Below are 23,111 nucleotides of genomic sequence, written 5' to 3' on the forward strand. Positions count from 1 at the left end.
GGTCCACGGGAGGAGAAGAGGTCGGGGGTCATACGAAGACTTTGGCGAGGGCGTCGGCACCGGTAGCCGATGTAGCACTTGGTGGGGTGGAACACCACGTCATGGATGGACTCCTCCAGCTTCTTGCGGTGGGCCGTGAACTCCTGGACGCACGTCTTGCTCTCCATATCTGTCGTGTTTGTAGTCGTCGCCATCACCTCTGCGATGTGTCCTTATAGTTGAGGTTTTACTGAATGTGCCATTAGGATCGCATTAGGGCTTCATCTGGGATCTGATCATTTGAGTAATATCATCTGCTCTTCGTTTAGGTTTCGAGAAGCCATCAGCGATCCAAAGAGCAAACAAATAATAAAGGGGAGAGATGTAATTGCTCAGTACGTTTCTCAGCTACCTTTGACCTCTTGTCTTTCTGCCATGTCTTTCTTATAAGTGATCTTATTTTCAAAACGCAGCGATACGTATTTATATTACCGCCGAGAGTGGCTTCCCTATTTAAGCTGAAATATCTTCCCGTTCCTCTCTCCAGGTCGCAGTCCGGTAAAACGGCGACGTTTTGCGTGTCGGTGCTGCAGTGTCTGGACATTCAGGTATTTAAAGAGGTTTTTTTTTCTGAGTGGCTAACTTTTAATGTAAATGTACTGTAAACGTACACAAGTGGCTCTTCAATGCTTTTCATTTGCTCACTTCATCCTCTTATCCCTGCCCCAAAAGGTTCATGAGACACAGGCACTAATTTTGGCTCCAACTAGAGAATTGGCTGGACAAATTCAAAAGGTTAATGTTTAAAGTACATTTGTTTAAAATACATTGGGTGCATTTATTGGTGTCAAACCACCTTCCACCAAACGACTTGCACAAGTGTCTCATTGTAGTGTCTCTTGTACTGATCTGCATTATAGGTTCTTCTCGCTCTGGGCGACTACATGGATGTCCAGTGCCATGCCTGTTGTTCTGCCACCCTTATACGCCCTGCACAAGTCAGCAGACAAACAACTCCTCTCCCAATCACCACGCTGAAGAGGATTCCAGTTCTTCTTGTTTAATGGTTGAATGGAAGTAGGGTAAAACTACAAAGAATAAAATAGCATATTAACAATTGCTATATGGCAGAGTTAGAGCTGTACCATCGTAATACATGTCATCTAAGCAACAAGCAACAAATATAAACAGAATATGATTCAAACTTATGTTGAGAAACTAACATACCGACAGTACATATGAAAGGCGAGAGATGTAACAGATGGCAATTGATTAGAACATGCAGACATGAGACTCTCTTCTCGTATACTGACAATGCACTTCCTGAACTAACACAGAGTTGGTGACATCATCAAAATGAACCTCAAACTACACCTCGTCAAAATAGAAGTCTCAAACCCACCCCATACATAGACTGACAATACACCTGTATTGGTGGCACAAACGTGGGTGAAGACATCCGGAAGCTGGTTGTTGGAAGCACGTTGTAGCGGAAACATCTGGCAGAGTGTTTGGTGAGTTCATTGTTGGGATCTTAATTTGGATGTGCTTCGTGTCACCACTAAGGTGAGTATGAACTTCATTACCCTTCCTCTCTTAGATATGATCCGCAGGAGAAGTCTGAGGACCCGTGCTATTAAAATGCTGGTTCTCGATGAAGCTGATGAAATGCTCAACAAAGGTATGGACTCTAGATAAAAAAAAAAACTAAAAAAAGATGGGCTGTCGGGCTCATGACTGGAGAGTCTTGAATGAAACGGACTCTGGGTGCTGATTTGCGTTTGTCTATTCCCTCTCTGTGTTTAGGTTTTAAAGAGCAGATCTATGATGTGTACCGGTACCTGCCTCCTGCCACTCAGGTGTGTCTGATCAGTGCTACCCTGCCACACGAGATCCTGGAAATGACAAACACGTTCATGACAGACCCCATCCGCATTCTGGTCAAGCGGTAAGAATAAAATGTCTGCTTGCACTGTACCTAATTCAAGAGCACTAATAGGTTTGTGTATATGTGTCACTTACATTTTAAAATTTAAATTCAGCTCGATGGGCATTAATGTAAAATTCTCTGCACTGTTTGCAGTGATGAGTTGACGCTGGAGGGTATTAAGCAGTTCTTTGTAGCTGTGGAGAGGGAAGAGTGGAAGTTTGACACACTGTGTGACCTGTATGATACTCTTACCATCACACGGTCATCTTTTGCAACACCAAACAGAAGGTCAGTATCACACGCTCTCTCACTCGGACACTAAGGGACTCAGTACAAGACTCGAATGTTCTACATATCTTCAGTTACCCCTGATTTACTAAAAAAAAAATTATTTAAAAATTAACTATTTAAATTTTTTGAGGTGGACTGGCTGACTGAAAAGATGAGAGAGGCAAACTTCACGGTGTCCTCTATGCACGGAGACATGCTGCAAGGGTGTGGCCATCAACTTTGTGAAAAATGATGACATCCGCATCCTTCGTGACATTGAGCAGAACTATTCACACCAGAGACATGAACTCTCTTCAGCAAGATCACAGCCTCCAACATCTTTCAAGCAATTCCATCACATAAACCAAGCCGTTTGGGCTAGTGTAATTGTTTCTATCATTTAGTGTACCTTGCCTTGTGTCTGGTTATGTGACTGTACAGTCATTGTCACACCCACCATGTGTGTGTGTCGCCCTGTCCTTTATGCCATTCATATATGTGTTTTATGTGTAAGTTGAATCACAGCAAACCTTCCTGCATATAGAGCATGTGTGCTGCAATATTCCACACACCACAATTATGTCTGTCATCCTTTTAAGAACGCACTTGTCTACCAACTTTTACTCCAGTGCAAACCACAATATAGCAAATTGCACATGTTTAATCATTTATTAAGCTGATTAGTCTTTGCAATACATTATTCTTATCATTCTTCCGTCATGCAGCTAGGCTACTTCCGTTATGCTTTCCATTTCACAATCTATAGTCTTAAAGAATTCAAATTCCTGCCGCGCGACATTCAGAGTCGCCTGCTTCACAACTCGTCTACAAGCACAGAGGTGCTTGACTCTGGTAACGTTATTTACATGTGGCAAGGGCAGCATATTTCTCCAGCAACTTCTTTAGGGTTTGGCTAGGACCACTGTAAGAGACCAATCTCTGCACTAAAGAGTTACAAGCATGTTTTTACAATGACAATGATTGCCACCTTTCATGACACTTTTAAAGCCATCTGTGTTGAAAATCGTGGGCATGTCTCTAAGCAGCCATGTCTCAACACAGAGGATACTTCTCCAAAGCTCATCCATACCAGAGACATGAACTCTCTTCAGCAAGATCACAGCCTCCAACATCTTTCAAGCAATTCCATCACATAAACCAAGCCGTTTGGGCTAGTGTAATTGTTTCTATCATTTAGTTTACCTTGCCTTGTGTCTGTTTATGTGACTGTACAGTCATTGTCACACCCACCATGTGTGTGTGTCGCCCTGTCATTTATGCCATTCATATATGTGTTTTATGTGTAAGTTGAATCACAGCAAACGTTCCTGCATATAGAGCATGTGTGCTGCAATATTCCACACACCACAATTATGTCTGTCATCCTTTTAAGAACGCACTTGTCTACCAACTTTTACTCCAGTGCAAACCACAATATAGCAAATTGCACATGTTTAATCATTTATTAAGCTGATTAGTCTTTGCAATACATTATTCTTATCATTCTTCCGTCATGCAGCTAGGCTACTTCCGTTATGCTTTCCATTCCACAATCTATAGTCTTAAAGAATTCAAATTCCTGCCGCGCGACATTCAGAGTCGCCTGCTTCACAACTCGTCTACAAGCACAGAGGTGCTTGACTCTGGTAACGTTATTTACATGTGGCAAGGGCAGCATATTTCTCCAGCAACTTCTTTAGGGTTTGGCTAGGACCACTGTAAGAGACCATTCTCTGCACTAAAGAGTCACAAGCATGTTTTTACAATGACAATGATTGCCACCTTTCATGACACTTTTAAAGCCATCTGTGTTGAAAATCGTGGGCATGTCTCTAAGCAGCCATGTCTCAACACAGAGGATACTTCTCCAAAGCTCATCCATACCAGAGACATGAACTCTCTTCAGCAAGATCACAGCCTCCAACATCTTTCAAGCAATTCCATCACATAAAGCAAGCCGTTTGGGCTAGTGTAATTGTTTCTATCATTTAGTTTACCTTGCCTTGTGTCTGTTTATGTGACTGTACAGTCATTGTCACACCCACCATGTGTGTGTGTCGCCCTGTCATTTATGCCATTCATATATGTGTTTTATGTGTAAGTTGAATCACAGCAAACCTTCCTGCATATAGAGCATGTGTGCTACAATATTCCACACACCACTATTATGTCTGTCATCCTTTTAAGAACGCACTTGTCTACCAACTTTTACTCCAGTGCAAACCACAATATAGCAAATTGCACATGTTTAATCATTTATTAAGCTGATTAGTCTTTGCAATACATTATTCTTATCATTCTTCCGTCATGCAGCTAGGCTACTTCCGTTATGCTTTCCATTCCACAATCTATAGTCTTAAAGAATTCAAATTCCTGCCGCGCGACATTCAGAGTCGCCTGCTTCACAACTCGTCTACAAGCACAGAGGTGCTTGACTCTGGTAACGTTATTTACATGTGGCAAGGGCAGCATATTTCTCCAGCAACTTCTTTAGGGTTTGGCTAGGACCACTGTAAGAGACCATTCTCTGCACTAAAGAGTCACAAGCATGTTTCTACAATTACAATGATTGCCACCTTTCATGACACTTTTAAAGCCATCTGTGTTGAAAATCGTGGGCATGTCTCTAAGCAGCCATGTCTCAACACAGAGGATACTTCTCCAAAGCTCATCCATACCAGAGACATGAACTCTCTTCAGCAAGATCACAGCCTCCAACATCTTTCAAGCAATTCCATCACATAAAGCAAGCCGTTTGGGCTAGTGTAATTGTTTCTATCATTTAGTTTACCTTGCCTTGTGTCTGTTTATGTGACTGTACAGTCATTGTCACACCCACCATGTGTGTGTGTCGCCCTGTCATTTATGCCATTCATATATGTGTTTTATGTGTAAGTTGAATCACAGCAAACCTTCCTGCATATAGAGCATGTGTGCTACAATATTCCACACACCACTATTATGTCTGTCATCCTTTTAAGAACGCACTTGTCTACCAACTTTTACTCCAGTGCAAACCACAATATAGCAAATTGCACATGTTTAATCATTTATTAAGCTGATTAGTCTTTGCAATACATTATTCTTATCATTCTTCCGTCATGCAGCTAGGCTACTTCCGTTATGCTTTCCATTCCACAATCTATAGTCTTAAAGAATTCAAATTCCTGCCGCGCGACATTCAGAGTCGCCTGCTTCACAACTCGTCTACAAGCACAGAGGTGCTTGACTCTGGTAACGTTATTTACATGTGGCAAGGGCAGCATATTTCTCCAGCAACTTCTTTAGGGTTTGGCTAGGACCACTGTAAGAGACCAATCTCTGCACTAAAGAGTCACAAGCATGTTTTTACAATGACAATGATTGCCACCTTTCATGACACTTTTAAAGCCATCTGTGTTGAAAATCGTGGGCATGTCTCTAAGCAGCCATGTCTCAACACAGAGGATACTTCTCCAAAGCTCATCCATACCAGAGACATGAACTCTCTTCAGCAAGATCACAGCCTCCAACATCTTTCAAGCAATTCCATCACATAAAGCAAGCCGTTTGGGCTAGTGTAATTGTTTCTATCATTTAGTTTACCTTGCCTTGTGTCTGTTTATGTGACTGTACAGTCATTGTCACACCCACCATGTGTGTGTGTCGCCCTGTCATTTATGCCATTCATATATGTGTTTTATGTGTAAGTTGAATCACAGCAAACCTTCCTGCATATAGAGCATGTGTGCTACAATATTCCACACACCACTATTATGTCTGTCATCCTTTTAAGAACGCACTTGTCTACCAACTTTTACTCCAGTGCAAACCACAATATAGCAAATTGCACATGTTTAATCATTTATTAAGCTGATTAGTCTTTGCAATACATTATTCTTATCATTCTTCCGTCATGCAGCTAGGCTACTTCCGTTATGCTTTCCATTCCACAATCTATAGTCTTAAAGAATTCAAATTCCTGCCGCGCGACATTCAGAGTCGCCTGCTTCACAACTCGTCTACAAGCACAGAGGTGCTTGACTCTGGTAACATTATTTACATGTGGCAAGGGCAGCATATTTCTCCAGCAACTTCTTTAGGGTTTGGCTAGGACCACTGTAAGAGACCATTCTCTGCACTAAAGAGTCACAAGCATGTTTCTACAATTACAATGATTGCCACCTTTCATGACACTTTTAAAGCCATCTGTGTTGAAAATCGTGGGCATGTCTCTAAGCAGCCATGTCTCAACACAGAGGATACTTCTCCAAAGCTCATCCATACCAGAGACATGAACTCTCTTCAGCAAGATCACAGCCTCCAACATCTTTCAAGCAATTCCATCACATAAAGCAAGCCGTTTGGGCTAGTGTAATTGTTTCTATCATTTAGTTTACCTTGCCTTGTGTCTGTTTATGTGACTGTACAGTCATTGTCACACCCACCATGTGTGTGTGTCGCCCTGTCATTTATGCCATTCATATATGTGTTTTATGTGTAAGTTGAATCACAGCAAACCTTCCTGCATATAGAGCATGTGTGCTACAATATTCCACACACCACTATTATGTCTGTCATCCTTTTAAGAACGCACTTGTCTACCAACTTTTACTCCAGTGCAAACCACAATATAGCAAATTGCACATGTTTAATCATTTATTAAGCTGATTAGTCTTTGCAATACATTATTCTTATCATTCTTCCGTCATGCAGCTAGGCTACTTCCGTTATGCTTTCCATTCCACAATCTATAGTCTTAAAGAATTCAAATTCCTGCCGCGCGACATTCAGAGTCGCCTGCTTCACAACTCGTCTACAAGCACAGAGGTGCTTGACTCTGGTAACGTTATTTACATGTGGCAAGGGCAGCATATTTCTCCAGCAACTTCTTTAGGGTTTGGCTAGGACCACTGTAAGAGACCATTCTCTGCACTAAAGAGTCACAAGCATGTTTCTACAATTACAATGATTGCCACCTTTCATGACACTTTTAAAGCCATCTGTGTTGAAAATCGTGGGCATGTCTCTAAGCAGCCATGTCTCAACACAGAGGATACTTCTCCAAAGCTCATCCATACCAGAGACATGAACTCTCTTCAGCAAGATCACAGCCTCCAACATCTTTCAAGCAATTCCATCACATAAAGCAAGCCGTTTGGGCTAGTGTAATTGTTTCTATCATTTAGTTTACCTTGCCTTGTGTCTGTTTATGTGACTGTACAGTCATTGTCACACCCACCATGTGTGTGTGTCGCCCTGTCATTTATGCCATTCATATATGTGTTTTATGTGTAAGTTGAATCACAGCAAACCTTCCTGCATATAGAGCATGTGTGCTACAATATTCCACACACCACTATTATGTCTGTCATCCTTTTAAGAACGCACTTGTCTACCAACTTTTACTCCAGTGCAAACCACAATATAGCAAATTGCACATGTTTAATCATTTATTAAGCTGATTAGTCTTTGCAATACATTATTCTTATCATTCTTCCGTCATGCAGCTAGGCTACTTCCGTTATGCTTTCCATTCCACAATCTATAGTCTTAAAGAATTCAAATTCCTGCCGCGCGACATTCAGAGTCGCCTGCTTCACAACTCGTCTACAAGCACAGAGGTGCTTGACTCTGGTAACGTTATTTACATGTGGCAAGGGCAGCATATTTCTCCAGCAACTTCTTTAGGGTTTGGCTAGGACCACTGTAAGAGACCAATCTCTGCACTAAAGAGTTACAAGCATGTTTTTACAATGACAATGATTGCCACCTTTCATGACACTTTTAAAGCCATCTGTGTTGAAAATCGTGGGCATGTCTCTAAGCAGCCATGTCTCAACACAGAGGATACTTCTCCAAAGCTCATCCATACCAGAGACATGAACTCTCTTCAGCAAGATCACAGCCTCCAACATCTTTCAAGCAATTCCATCACATAAAGCAAGCCGTTTGGGCTAGTGTAATTGTTTCTATCATTTAGTTTACCTTGCCTTGTGTCTGTTTATGTGACTGTACAGTCATTGTCACACCCACCATGTGTGTGTGTCGCCCTGTCATTTATGCCATTCATATATGTGTTTAATGTGTAAGTTGAATCACAGCAAACCTTCCTGCATATAGAGCATGTGTGCTACAATATTCCACACACCACTATTATGTCTGTCATCCTTTTAAGAACGCACTTGTCTACCAACTTTTACTCCAGTGCAAACCACAATATAGCAAAATACACGTGGCAAGCCATACATGACCCATGAGTAGTCCATATACTGTTCACTAATCATATTACTTATTACATTATATCCATTCATCTTACAACAGTCCTCAGGACACGTATACTTCAAAAAAGATAATAATTATCATTGGTCATTCTACAAAAAGAAGAAAATGTGAAATGTATTCTCACTATACCTGTTTAGAACAGGTGGTAGACGTCAAAACTCATTACAAAGGCACAAACTTTATTAAAATGACAAACTTTAGAGGATAGAAAGTTACCACTATTTAATTTGTAAATGAACAAAAACGCACGAGTGGCGCTTTTGTTTGTATTTCTTTTGAATTTGTTGTGCCGTTGCCTTGGTAATATGCCTAAAGCCTAAGGGCACCGCCTCCTTTTGATTATTCTTTTTATAATCTACAAAATAACACATTTCAGTCACATAAACACACATAGGGCAAGGTAAACTAAATGACACAAATAATTACACACATATTTAATCATTGTACATTATCATAACGAAATGCAGATCAATACCGAAGCCACGGGGGCTCATGGGTAAGTCGGGTAGTCCCCCATTCCCTACATCATCCAATTGCACACCCGGAGAGCCAACCGCAGTTTTAGACCTGCAGTTCTAGACCTGCAGTTCTAGACGTGCCGTAGTTTTAGATGTATGTAACGTAATATCCAGATAGTGTTTTAGTATGTCGCGGGAGCAGATGGAAGAATATTTATAAGCAACAATAATATATGATAGATATATGATAATGTCTGAAGGTAATTTTTGGGTTATCGTAATGTTTATGTCATGAAGGATGAATCTGACTAGCGTTAGTGTGTCTTGGTTCGTTAGTTCTGGCTACCTTTATGGCTACTTAGTAGCTACTTTGATTAAATTTGAAACAACTTAAAGGAAGGAAATTAGCACTTACTACGCTACTATTAATACTAAAAGTAGTAAGCAAGCTAAAGTAGCATTTCCACATCATTATTAGCCCATAAGAACCCAGACTATGTTCTGAATATTGATACAATTGAGCATATTAATATATGATACACATATATTTAGTCTGCTAAATGCCATAAATGTAAATGTAAATATGATCGGTCTGAAGGTCATTTTTGTGTTATCGTAATGTTTATGTCATGAAGGATGAATCTGGCTAGCGTTAGTGTGTCTTAGTTCGTTAGTTCTGGCTACCTTTATGACTACTTTGTAGCTACTTCGACTTTGAGAGAAATGCTAGTCCTGCGAACGTAAATTTTTGCCGGGGGGGGGGGGGGGGGTGGTGGCGAACGTAAAATGGACAAAAATTTGTATTATATTGCGATCGATCGGTCGCCAGTGTTTGCGCCAGAGCGAACTGGTAACTCATTGAATCATAGATATGGATCAGAGGTAAATAAACTAGATTTTTTTTCGGCGTGAGAAATCGGATGTGTGGCGTGTGAGCGAAAAACCCCAAGTATCACATAATATTTGCTAGTTGCATGCCAATGAAGGTATACGAGTAAAATAAATCACTCCTAACATTCTGGAAACGTATGCTTACTCACTGAAAGCATCCTGACATTATGCATTTTTTGCTGATTTTTAATACAAAATAGCCTATGCCAGTAATCCAGTAGTTTAATTAAAAATAAAATATCTTCAGGAGACAAGCTGTGTGTGTAAATGACAAAATTAATCAAAACTCCCTAAAAGAACAGGGAAAATGAGGCGTACTACTTCTATTTAAATACAAAATGTGGTGTACATTATCGTTTAAAACTTGTCAAATGTTATAGATTTGGCTAAAACAATTCAGAATCAATGGGCTTATTTAACAAATAAACAATGGATTATTACAATATACAAGCCCCTGAGCCTACGGCATGCATTGGAACTGCTGGTCTAGAACTGCGGTTGGCTGTCGTTAGCTACATTCCGAGCCGCTAGGTGGCGCATGGCTAAAACTACAGCACGTCTAGAACTGCAGGTCTAAAACTGCAGGTCTAGAACTGCAGTTGGCTCTCCGGCTGTGCAATTGGATGCATCTCCCCATTCGACCGACGCAAATTACCCATAAAACCCGCCGCGGCTCCGGAATTGATATGTTTTACATTATAATTTATGTTGTACAATTATTATATACGTGTATAATTGTTTGTATCATTTAGTTTACTTTGCCTCATGTCTGTTTATGTGAATGTACAGTCGTTGTGACTCCCGCCATGTGTGTGTATCGCCAGGCACTTACCGCGCTTCAAATATCTTTTATGGCTAATTTAATTAAAGGCGGAGTTATCACGTTTTCACCGTGTGATCTGCTATTTTTCAGTCACTACAATCAAGTCCGTCTCCCTTTTCATTTGTAAATGAACTAAAACGCACGAGTGGCTCTTTTTGTTTGTATTTCTTTTCTATTTGTTGTGCCGTTGCCTTGGTAATATGCCTAAAGCCAAAGGGCACCACCTCCTTTTCATTATTCTTTTTATAATCTACAAAATAATACATTTCAGTCACATAAACACACATAGGGCAAGGTAAACTAAATGACACAAATAATTACACACATATTTAATCATTGTACATTATCATAACGAAATGCAGATCAATACCGAAGCCACGGGGGCTCATGGGTAAGTCGGGTAGTCCCCCATTCGACCGACGCAAATTACCCATAAAACCCGCCACGGCTCCGGAATTGATATGTTTTACATTATATTTATGTTGTACAATTATTATATACGTGTATAATCGTTTGTATCATTTAGTTTACTTTGCCTCGTGTCTGTTTATGTGACTGGACAGTCGTTGTGACTCCCGCCATCTGTGTGTGTCGCCAGGCAGTTACCGCCCTTCAAATATCTTTTATGGCTAGTTTAAATAAAGGCGGAGTCATCACGTTTTCACCGGGTGTTCTGCTATTTTTCAGTCACTACAATCAAGTCCGCCTCCCTTTTCATTTGTAAATGAACTAAAACGCACGAGTGGCTCTTTTTGTTTGTATTTCTTTTCTATTTGTTGTGCCGTTGCCTTGGCAATATGCCTAAAGCCAAAGGGCACCACCTCCTTTTCATTATTCTTTTTATAATCTACAAAATAATACATTTCAGCCGCGGCTCCGGTATTGATGTCTTTTACATTATGGTTATATTCTACAATTATTAAATACGTGTATAATTGTTTCTATCATTTAGTTTACCTTGCCTTGTGTCTGTTTATGTGACTCTACAGTCATTGTCACACCCACCATGTGTGTGTGTGTGTGTGTGTGTGTGTGTGTGTGTGTGTGTGTGTGTGTGTGTGTGTGTCACCCTGTCATTTATGCCATTCATATATGTGTTTTATGTGTAAGTTGAATCACAGCAAACCTTCCTGCATATAGAGCATGTGTGCTACAATATTCCACACACCACTATTATGTCTGTCATCCTTTTAAGAACGCACTTGTCTACCAACTTTTACTCCAGTGCAAACCACAATATAGCAAATTGCACATGTTTAATCATTTATTAAGCTGATTAGTCTTTGCAATACATTATTCCTATCATTCTTCCGTCATGCAGCTAGGCTACTTCCGTTATGCTTTCCATTCCACAATCTATAGTCTTAAAGAATTCAAATTCCTGCCGCGCGACATTCAGAGTCGCCTGCTTCACAACTCGTCTACAAGCACAGAGGTGCTTGACTCTGGTAACGTTATTTACATGTGGCAAGGGCAGCATATTTCTCCAGCAACTTCTTTAGGGTTTGGCTAGGACCACTGTAAGAGACCATTCTCTGCACTAAAGAGTCACAAGCATGTTTTTACAATGACAATGATTGCCACCTTTCATGACACTTTTAAAGCCATCTGTGTTGAAAATCGTGGGCATGTCTCTAAGCAGCCATGTCTCAACACAGAGGATACTTCTCCAAAGCTCATCCATACCAGAGACATGAACTCTCTTCAGCAAGATCACAGCCTCCAACATCTTTCAAGCAATTCCATCACATAAAGCAAGCCGTTTGGGCTAGTGTAATTGTTTCTATCATTTAGTTTACCTTGCCTTGTGTCTGTTTATGTGACTGTACAGTCATTGTCACACCCACCATGTGTGTGTGTCGCCCTGTCATTTATGCCATTCATATATGTGTTTTATGTGTAAGTTGAATCACAGCAAACCTTCCTGCATATAGAGCATGTGTGCTACAATATTCCACACACCACTATTATGTCTGTCATCCTTTTAAGAACGCACTTGTCTACCAACTTTTACTCCAGTGCAAACCACAATATAGCAAATTGCACATGTTTAATCATTTATTAAGCTGATTAGTCTTTGCAATACATTATTCTTATCATTCTTCCGTCATGCAGCTAGGCTACTTCCGTTATGCTTTCCATTCCACAATCTATAGTCTTAAAGAATTCAAATTCCTGCCGCGCGACATTCAGAGTCGCCTGCTTCACAACTCGTCTACAAGCACAGAGGTGCTTGACTCTGGTAACGTTATTTACATGTGGCAAGGGCAGCATATTTCTCCAGCAACTTCTTTAGGGTTTGGCTAGGACCACTGTAAGAGACCATTCTCTGCACTAAAGAGTCACAAGCATGTTTTTACAATGACAATGATTGCCACCTTTCATGACACTTTTAAAGCCATCTGTGTTGAAAATCGTGGGCATGTCTCTAAGCAGCCATGTCTCAACACAGAGGATACTTCTCCAAAGCTCATCCATACCAGAGACATGAACTCTCTTCAGCAAGATCACAGCCTCCAACATCTTTCAAGCAATTCCATCACATAAAGCAAGCCGTTTGGGCTAGTGTAATTGTTTCTATCATTTAGTTTACCTTGCCTTGTGTCTGTTTATGTGACTGTACAGTCATTGTCACACCCACCATGTGTGTGTGTCGCCCTGTCATTTATGCCATTCATATATGTGTTTTATGTGTAAGTTGAATCACAGCAAACCTTCCTGCATATAGAGCATGTGTGCTACAATATTCCACACACCACTATTATGTCTGTCATCCTTTTAAGAACGCACTTGTCTACCAACTTTTACTCCAGTGCAAACCACAATATAGCAAATTGCACATGTTTAATCATTTATTAAGCTGATTAGTCTTTGCAATACATTATTCTTATCATTCTTCCGTCATGCAGCTAGGCTACTTCCGTTATGCTTTCCATTCCACAATCTATAGTCTTAAAGAATTCAAATTCCTGCCGCGCGACATTCAGAGTCGCCTGCTTCACAACTCGTCTACAAGCACAGAGGTGCTTGACTCTGGTAACGTTATTTACATGTGGCAAGGGCAGCATATTTCTCCAGCAACTTCTTTAGGGTTTGGCTAGGACCACTGTAAGAGACCATTCTCTGCACTAAAGAGTCACAAGCATGTTTCTACAATTACAATGATTGCCACCTTTCATGACACTTTTAAAGCCATCTGTGTTGAAAATCGTGGGCATGTCTCTAAGCAGCCATGTCTCAACACAGAGGATACTTCTCCAAAGCTCATCCATACCAGAGACATGAACTCTCTTCAGCAAGATCACAGCCTCCAACATCTTTCAAGCAATTCCATCACATAAAGCAAGCCGTTTGGGCTAGTGTAATTGTTTCTATCATTTAGTTTACCTTGCCTTGTGTCTGTTTATGTGACTGTACAGTCATTGTCACACCCACCATGTGTGTGTGTCGCCCTGTCATTTATGCCATTCATATATGTGTTTTATGTGTAAGTTGAATCACAGCAAACCTTCCTGCATATAGAGCATGTGTGCTACAATATTCCACACACCACTATTATGTCTGTCATCCTTTTAAGAACGCACTTGTCTACCAACTTTTACTCCAGTGCAAACCACAATATAGCAAATTGCACATGTTTAATCATTTATTAAGCTGATTAGTCTTTGCAATACATTATTCTTATCATTCTTCCGTCATGCAGCTAGGCTACTTCCGTTATGCTTTCCATTCCACAATCTATAGTCTTAAAGAATTCAAATTCCTGCCGCGCGACATTCAGAGTCGCCTGCTTCACAACTCGTCTACAAGCACAGAGGTGCTTGACTCTGGTAACGTTATTTACATGTGGCAAGGGCAGCATATTTCTCCAGCAACTTCTTTAGGGTTTGGCTAGGACCACTGTAAGAGACCATTCTCTGCACTAAAGAGTCACAAGCATGTTTCTACAATTACAATGATTGCCACCTTTCATGACACTTTTAAAGCCATCTGTGTTGAAAATCGTGGGCATGTCTCTAAGCAGCCATGTCTCAACACAGAGGATACTTCTCCAAAGCTCATCCATACCAGAGACATGAACTCTCTTCAGCAAGATCACAGCCTCCAACATCTTTCAAGCAATTCCATCACATAAAGCAAGCCGTTTGGGCTAGTGTAATTGTTTCTATCATTTAGTTTACCTTGCCTTGTGTCTGTTTATGTGACTGTACAGTCATTGTCACACCCACCATGTGTGTGTGTCGCCCTGTCATTTATGCCATTCATATATGTGTTTTATGTGTAAGTTGAATCACAGCAAACCTTCCTGCATATAGAGCATGTGTGCTACAATATTCCACACACCACTATTATGTCTGTCATCCTTTTAAGAACGCACTTGTCTACCAACTTTTACTCCAGTGCAAACCACAATATAGCAAATTGCACATGTTTAATCATTTATTAAGCTGATTAGTCTTTGCAATACATTATTCTTATCATTCTTCCGTCATGCAGCTAGGCTACTTCCGTTATGCTTTCCATTCCACAATCTATAGTCTTAAAGAATTCAAATTCCTGCCGCGCGACATTCAGAGTCGCCTGCTTCACAACTCGTCTACAAGCACAGAGGTGCTTGACTCTGGTAACGTTATTTACATGTGGCAAGGGCAGCATATTTCTCCAGCAACTTCTTTAGGGTTTGGCTAGGACCACTGTAAGAGACCATTCTCTGCACTAAAGAGTCACAAGCATGTTTCTACAATTACAATGATTGCCACCTTTCATGACACTTTTAAAGCCATCTGTGTTGAAAATCGTGGGCATGTCTCTAAGCAGCCATGTCTCAACACAGAGGATACTTCTCCAAAGCTCATCCATACCAGAGACATGAACTCTCTTCAGCAAGATCACAGCCTCCAACATCTTTCAAGCAATTCCATCACATAAAGCAAGCCGTTTGGGCTAGTGTAATTGTTTCTATCATTTAGTTTACCTTGCCTTGTGTCTGTTTATGTGACTGTACAGTCATTGTCACACCCACCATGTGTGTGTGTCGCCCTGTCATTTATGCCATTCATATATGTGTTTTATGTGTAAGTTGAATCACAGCAAACCTTCCTGCATATAGAGCATGTGTGCTACAATATTCCACACACCACTATTATGTCTGTCATCCTTTTAAGAACGCACTTGTCTACCAACTTTTACTCCAGTGCAAACCACAATATAGCAAATTGCACATGTTTAATCATTTATTAAGCTGATTAGTCTTTGCAATACATTATTCTTATCATTCTTCCGTCATGCAGCTAGGCTACTTCCGTTATGCTTTCCATTCCACAATCTATAGTCTTAAAGAATTCAAATTCCTGCCGCGCGACATTCAGAGTCGCCTGCTTCACAACTCGTCTACAAGCACAGAGGTGCTTGACTCTGGTAACGTTATTTACATGTGGCAAGGGCAGCATATTTCTCCAGCAACTTCTTTAGGGTTTGGCTAGGACCACTGTAAGAGACCATTCTCTGCACTAAAGAGTCACAAGCATGTTTCTACAATTACAATGATTGCCACCTTTCATGACACTTTTAAAGCCATCTGTGTTGAAAATCGTGGGCATGTCTCTAAGCAGCCATGTCTCAACACAGAGGATACTTCTCCAAAGCTCATCCATACCAGAGACATGAACTCTCTTCAGCAAGATCACAGCCTCCAACATCTTTCAAGCAATTCCATCACATAAAGCAAGCCGTTTGGGCTAGTGTAATTGTTTCTATCATTTAGTTTACCTTGCCTTGTGTCTGTTTATGTGACTGTACAGTCATTGTCACACCCACCATGTGTGTGTGTCGCCCTGTCATTTATGCCATTCATATATGTGTTTTATGTGTAAGTTGAATCACAGCAAACCTTCCTGCATATAGAGCATGTGTGCTACAATATTCCACACACCACTATTATGTCTGTCATCCTTTTAAGAACGCACTTGTCTACCAACTTTTACTCCAGTGCAAACCACAATATAGCAAATTGCACATGTTTAATCATTTATTAAGCTGATTAGTCTTTGCAATACATTATTCTTATCATTCTTCCGTCATGCAGCTAGGCTACTTCCGTTATGCTTTCCATTCCACAATCTATAGTCTTAAAGAATTCAAATTCCTGCCGCGCGACATTCAGAGTCGCCTGCTTCACAACTCGTCTACAAGCACAGAGGTGCTTGACTCTGGTAACGTTATTTACATGTGGCAAGGGCAGCATATTTCTCCAGCAACTTCTTTAGGGTTTGGCTAGGACCACTGTAAGAGACCATTCTCTGCACTAAAGAGTCACAAGCATGTTTTTACAATGACAATGATTGCCACCTTTCATGACACTTTTAAAGCCATCTGTGTTGAAAATCGTGGGCATGTCTCTAAGCAGCCATGTCTCAACACAGAGGATACTTCTCCAAAGCTCATCCATACCAGAGACATGAACTCTCTTCAGCAAGATCACAGCCTCCAACATCTTTCAAGCAATTCCATCACATAAAGCAAGCCGTTTGGGCTAGTGTAATTGTTTCTATCATTTAGTTTACCTTGCCTTGTGTCTGTTTATGTGACTGTACAGTCATTGTCACACCCACCATGTGTGTGTGTCGCCCTGTCATTTATGCCATTCATATATGTGTTTTATGTGTAAGTTGAATCACAGCAAACCTTCCTGCATATAGAGCATGTGTGCTACAATATTCCACACACCACTATTATGTCTGTCATCCTTTTAAGAACGCACTTGTCTACCAACTTTTACTCCAGTGCAAACCACAATATAGCAAATTGCACATGTTTAATCATTTATTAAGCTGATTAGTCTTTGCAATACATTATTCTTATCATTCTTCCGTCATGCAGCTAGGCTACTTCCGTTATGCTTTCCATTCCACAATCTATAGTCTTAAAGAATTCAAATTCCTGCCGCGCGACATTCAGAGTCGCCTGCTTCACAACTCGTCTACAAGCACAGAGGTGCTTGACTCTGGTAACGTTATTTACATGTGGCAAGGGCAGCATATTTCTCCAGCAACTTCTTTAGGGTTTGGCTAGGACCACTGTAAGAGACCATTCTCTGCACTAAAGAGTCACAAGCATGTTTCTACAATTACAATGATTGCCACCTTTCATGACACTTTTAAAGCCATCTGTGTTGAAAATCGTGGGCATGTCTCTAAGCAGCCATGTCTCAACACAGAGGATACTTCTCCAAAGCTCATCCATACCAGAGACATGAACTCTCTTCAGCAAGATCACAGCCTCCAACATCTTTCAAGCAATTCCATCACATAAAGCAAGCCGTTTGGGCTAGTGTAATTGTTTCTATCATTTAGTTTACCTTGCCTTGTGTCTGTTTATGTGACTGTACAGTCATTGTCACACCCACCATGTGTGTGTGTCGCCCTGTCATTTATGCCATTCATATATGTGTTTTATGTGTAAGTTGAATCACAGCAAACCTTCCTGCATATAGAGCATGTGTGCTACAATATTCCACACACCACTATTATGTCTGTCATCCTTTTAAGAACGCACTTGTCTACCAACTTTTACTCGAGTGCAAACCACAATATAGCAAAATACACGTGGCAAGCCATACATGACCCATGAGTAGTCCATATACTGTTCACTAATCATATTACTTATTACATTATATCCAGTCATCTTACAACAGTCCTCAGGACACGTATACTTCAAAAAAGATAATAATTATCATTGGTCATTCTACAAAAAGAAGAAAATGTGAAATGTATTCTCACTATACCTGTTTAGAACAGGTGGTAGACGTCAAAACTCATTACAAAGGCACAAACTTTATTAAAATGACAAACTTTAGAGGATAGAAAGTTACCACTATTTAATTTGTAAATGAACAAAAACGCACGAGTGGCGCTTTTGTTTGTATTTCTTTTGAATTTGTTGTGCCGTTGCCTTGGTAATATGCCTAAAGCCTAAGGGCACCGCCTCCTTTTGATTATTCTTTTTATAATCTACAAAATAAAACATTTCAGTCACATAAACACACATAGGGCAAGGTAAACTAAATGACACAAATAATTACACACATATTTAATCATTGTACATTATCATAACGAAATGCAGATCAATACCGAAGCCACGGGGGCTCATGGGTAAGTCGGGTAGTCCCCCATTCGACCGACGCAAATTACCCATAAAACCCGCCGCGGCTCCGGAATTGATATGTTTTACTGTATAATTTATGTTGTACAATTATTATATACGTGTATAATCGTTTGTATCATTTAGTTTACTTTGCCTCATGTCTGTTTATGTGACTGTACAGTCGTTGTGACTCCCGCCATGTGTGTGTATCGCCAGGCACTTACCACGCTTCAAATACCTTTTATGGCTAATTTAAATAAAGGCGGAGTTATCACGTTTTCACCGTGTGATCTGCTATTTTTCAGTCACTACAATCAAGTCCGTCTCCCTTTTCATTTGTAAATGAACTAAAACGCACGAGTGGCTCTTTTTGTTTGTATTTCTTTTCTATTTGTTGTGCCGTTGCCTTGGTAATATGCCTAAAGCCAAAGGGCACCACCTCCTTTTCATTATTCTTTTTATAATCTACAAAATAATACATTTCAGTCACATAAACACACATAGGGCAAGGTAAACTAAATGACACAAATAATTACACACATATTTAATCATTGTACATTATCATAACGAAATGCAGATCAATACCGAAGCCACGGGGGCTCATGGGTAAGTCGGGTAGTCCCCCATTCGACCGACGCAAATTACCCATAAAACCCGCCACGGCTCCGGAATTGATATGTTTTACATTATATTTATGTTGTACAATTATTATATACGTGTATAATCGTTTGTATCATTTAGTTTACTTTGCCTCGTGTCTGTTTATGTGACTGGACAGTCGTTGTGACTCCCGCCATCTGTGTGTGTCGCCAGGCAGTTACCGCCCTTCAAATATCTTTTATGGCTAATTTAAATAAAGGCGGAGTCATCACGTTTTCACCGTGTGTTCTGCTATTTTTCAGTCACTACAATCAAGTCCGCCTCCCTTTTCATTTGTAAATGAACTAAAACGCACGAGTGGCTCTTTTTGTTTGTATTTCTTTTCTATTTGTTGTGCCGTTGCCTTGGTAATATGCCTAAAGCCAAAGGGCACCACCTCCTTTTCATTATTCTTTTTATAATCTACAAAATAATACATTTCAGCCGCGGCTCCGGTATTGATGTCTTTTACATTATGGTTATATTCTACAATTATTAAATACGTGTATAATTGTTTCTATCATTTAGTTTACCTTGCCTTGTGTCTGTTTATGTGACTCTACAGTCATTGTCACACCCACCATGTGTGTGTGTGTGTGTGTGTGTGTGTGTGTGTGTGTGTGTGTGTGTGTGTGTGTGTGTGTGTGTCACCCTGTCATTTATGCCATTCATATATGTGTTTTATGTGTAAGTTGAATCACAGCAAACCTTCCTGCATATAGAGCATGTGTGCTACAATATTCCACACACCACTATTATGTCTGTCATCCTTTTAAGAACGCACTTGTCTACCAACTTTTACTCCAGTGCAAACCACAATATAGCAAATTGCACATGTTTAATCATTTATTAAGCTGATTAGTCTTTGCAATACATTATTCTTATCATTCTTCCGTCATGCAGCTAGGCTACTTCCGTTATGCTTTCCATTCCACAATCTATAGTCTTAAAGAATTCAAATTCCTGCCGCGCGACATTCAGAGTCGCCTGCTTCACAACTCGTCTACAAGCACAGAGGTGCTTGACTCTGGTAACGTTATTTACATGTGGCAAGGGCAGCATATTTCTCCAGCAACTTCTTTAGGGTTTGGCTAGGACCACTGTAAGAGACCATTCTCTGCACTAAAGAGTCACAAGCATGTTTTTACAATGACAATGATTGCCACCTTTCATGACACTTTTAAAGCCATCTGTGTTGAAAATCGTGGGCATGTCTCTAAGCAGCCATGTCTCAACACAGAGGATACTTCTCCAAAGCTCATCCATACCAGAGACATGAACTCTCTTCAGCAAGATCACAGCCTCCAACATCTTTCAAGCAATTCCATCACATAAAGCAAGCCGTTTGGGCTAGTGTAATTGTTTCTATCATTTAGTTTACCTTGCCTTGTGTCTGTTTATGTGACTGTACAGTCATTGTCACACCCACCATGTGTGTGTGTCGCCCTGTCATTTATGCCATTCATATATGTGTTTTATGTGTAAGTTGAATCACAGCAAACCTTCCTGCATATAGAGCATGTGTGCTACAATATTCCACACACCACTATTATGTCTGTCATCCTTTTAAGAACGCACTTGTCTACCAACTTTTACTCCAGTGCAAACCACAATATAGCAAATTGCACATGTTTAATCATTTATTAAGCTGATTAGTCTTTGCAATACATTATTCTTATCATTCTTCCGTCATGCAGCTAGGCTACTTCCGTTATGCTTTCCATTCCACAATCTATAGTCTTAAAGAATTCAAATTCCTGCCGCGCGACATTCAGAGTCGCCTGCTTCACAACTCGTCTACAAGCACAGAGGTGCTTGACTCTGGTAACGTTATTTACATGTGGCAAGGGCAGCATATTTCTCCAGCAACTTCTTTAGGGTTTGGCTAGGACCACTGTAAGAGACCATTCTCTGCACTAAAGAGTCACAAGCATGTTTCTACAATTACAATGATTGCCACCTTTCATGACACTTTTAAAGCCATCTGTGTTGAAAATCGTGGGCATGTCTCTAAGCAGCCATGTCTCAACACAGAGGATACTTCTCCAAAGCTCATCCATACCAGAGACATGAACTCTCTTCAGCAAGATCACAGCCTCCAACATCTTTCAAGCAATTCCATCACATAAAGCAAGCCGTTTGGGCTAGTGTAATTGTTTCTATCATTTAGTTTACCTTGCCTTGTGTCTGTTTATGTGACTGTACAGTCATTGTCACACCCACCATGTGTGTGTGTCGCCCTGTCATTTATGCCATTCATATATGTGTTTTATGTGTAAGTTGAATCACAGCAAACCTTCCTGCATATAGAGCATGTGTGCTACAATATTCCACACACCACTATTATGTCTGTCATCCTTTTAAGAACGCACTTGTCTACCAACTTTTACTCCAGTGCAAACCACAATATAGCAAATTGCACATGTTTAATCATTTATTAAGCTGATTAGTCTTTGCAATACATTATTCTTATCATTCTTCCGTCATGCAGCTAGGCTACTTCCGTTATGCTTTCCATTCCACAATCTATAGTCTTAAAGAATTCAAATTCCTGCCGCGCGACATTCAGAGTCGCCTGCTTCACAACTCGTCTACAAGCACAGAGGTGCTTGACTCTGGTAACGTTATTTACATGTGGCAAGGGCAGCATATTTCTCCAGCAACTTCTTTAGGGTTTGGCTAGGACCACTGTAAGAGACCATTCTCTGCACTAAAGAGTCACAAGCATGTTTCTACAATTACAATGATTGCCACCTTTCATGACACTTTTAAAGCCATCTGTGTTGAAAATCGTGGGCATGTCTCTAAGCAGCCATGTCTCAACACAGAGGATACTTCTCCAAAGCTCATCCATACCAGAGACATGAACTCTCTTCAGCAAGATCACAGCCTCCAACATCTTTCAAGCAATTCCATCACATAAAGCAAGCCGTTTGGGCTAGTGTAATTGTTTCTATCATTTAGTTTACCTTGCCTTGTGTCTGTTTATGTGACTGTACAGTCATTGTCACACCCACCATGTGTGTGTGTCGCCCTGTCATTTATGCCATTCATATATGTGTTTTATGTGTAAGTTGAATCACAGCAAACCTTCCTGCATATAGAGCATGTGTGCTACAATATTCCACACACCACTATTATGTCTGTCATCCTTTTAAGAACGCACTTGTCTACCAACTTTTACTCCAGTGCAAACCACAATATAGCAAATTGCACATGTTTAATCATTTATTAAGCTGATTAGTCTTTGCAATACATTATTCTTATCATTCTTCCGTCATGCAGCTAGGCTACTTCCGTTATGCTTTCCATTCCACAATCTATAGTCTTAAAGAATTCAAATTCCTGCCGCGCGACATTCAGAGTCGCCTGCTTCACAACTCGTCTACAAGCACAGAGGTGCTTGACTCTGGTAACGTTATTTACATGTGGCAAGGGCAGCATATTTCTCCAGCAACTTCTTTAGGGTTTGGCTAGGACCACTGTAAGAGACCATTCTCTGCACTAAAGAGTCACAAGCATGTTTCTACAATTACAATGATTGCCACCTTTCATGACACTTTTAAAGCCATCTGTGTTGAAAATCGTGGGCATGTCTCTAAGCAGCCATGTCTCAACACAGAGGATACTTCTCCAAAGCTCATCCATACCAGAGACATGAACTCTCTTCAGCAAGATCACAGCCTCCAACATCTTTCAAGCAATTCCATCACAT

The 23,111-nt window shown here is 40.4% G+C and overlaps 1 pseudogene; it reads left to right on the top strand.

The window, feature by feature from the left end:
* Positions 1–204: 204 nt before the first annotated feature.
* Positions 205–23,111, top strand: part of LOC143528427 (eukaryotic initiation factor 4A-III-like) — a 159,216-nt pseudogene continuing 136,309 nt past the window's right edge.

This window comes from Brachyhypopomus gauderio, chromosome 12, assembly GCF_052324685.1.
Source record: "Brachyhypopomus gauderio isolate BG-103 chromosome 12, BGAUD_0.2, whole genome shotgun sequence".
Taxonomy (NCBI): Eukaryota; Metazoa; Chordata; class Actinopteri; order Gymnotiformes; family Hypopomidae; genus Brachyhypopomus; species Brachyhypopomus gauderio.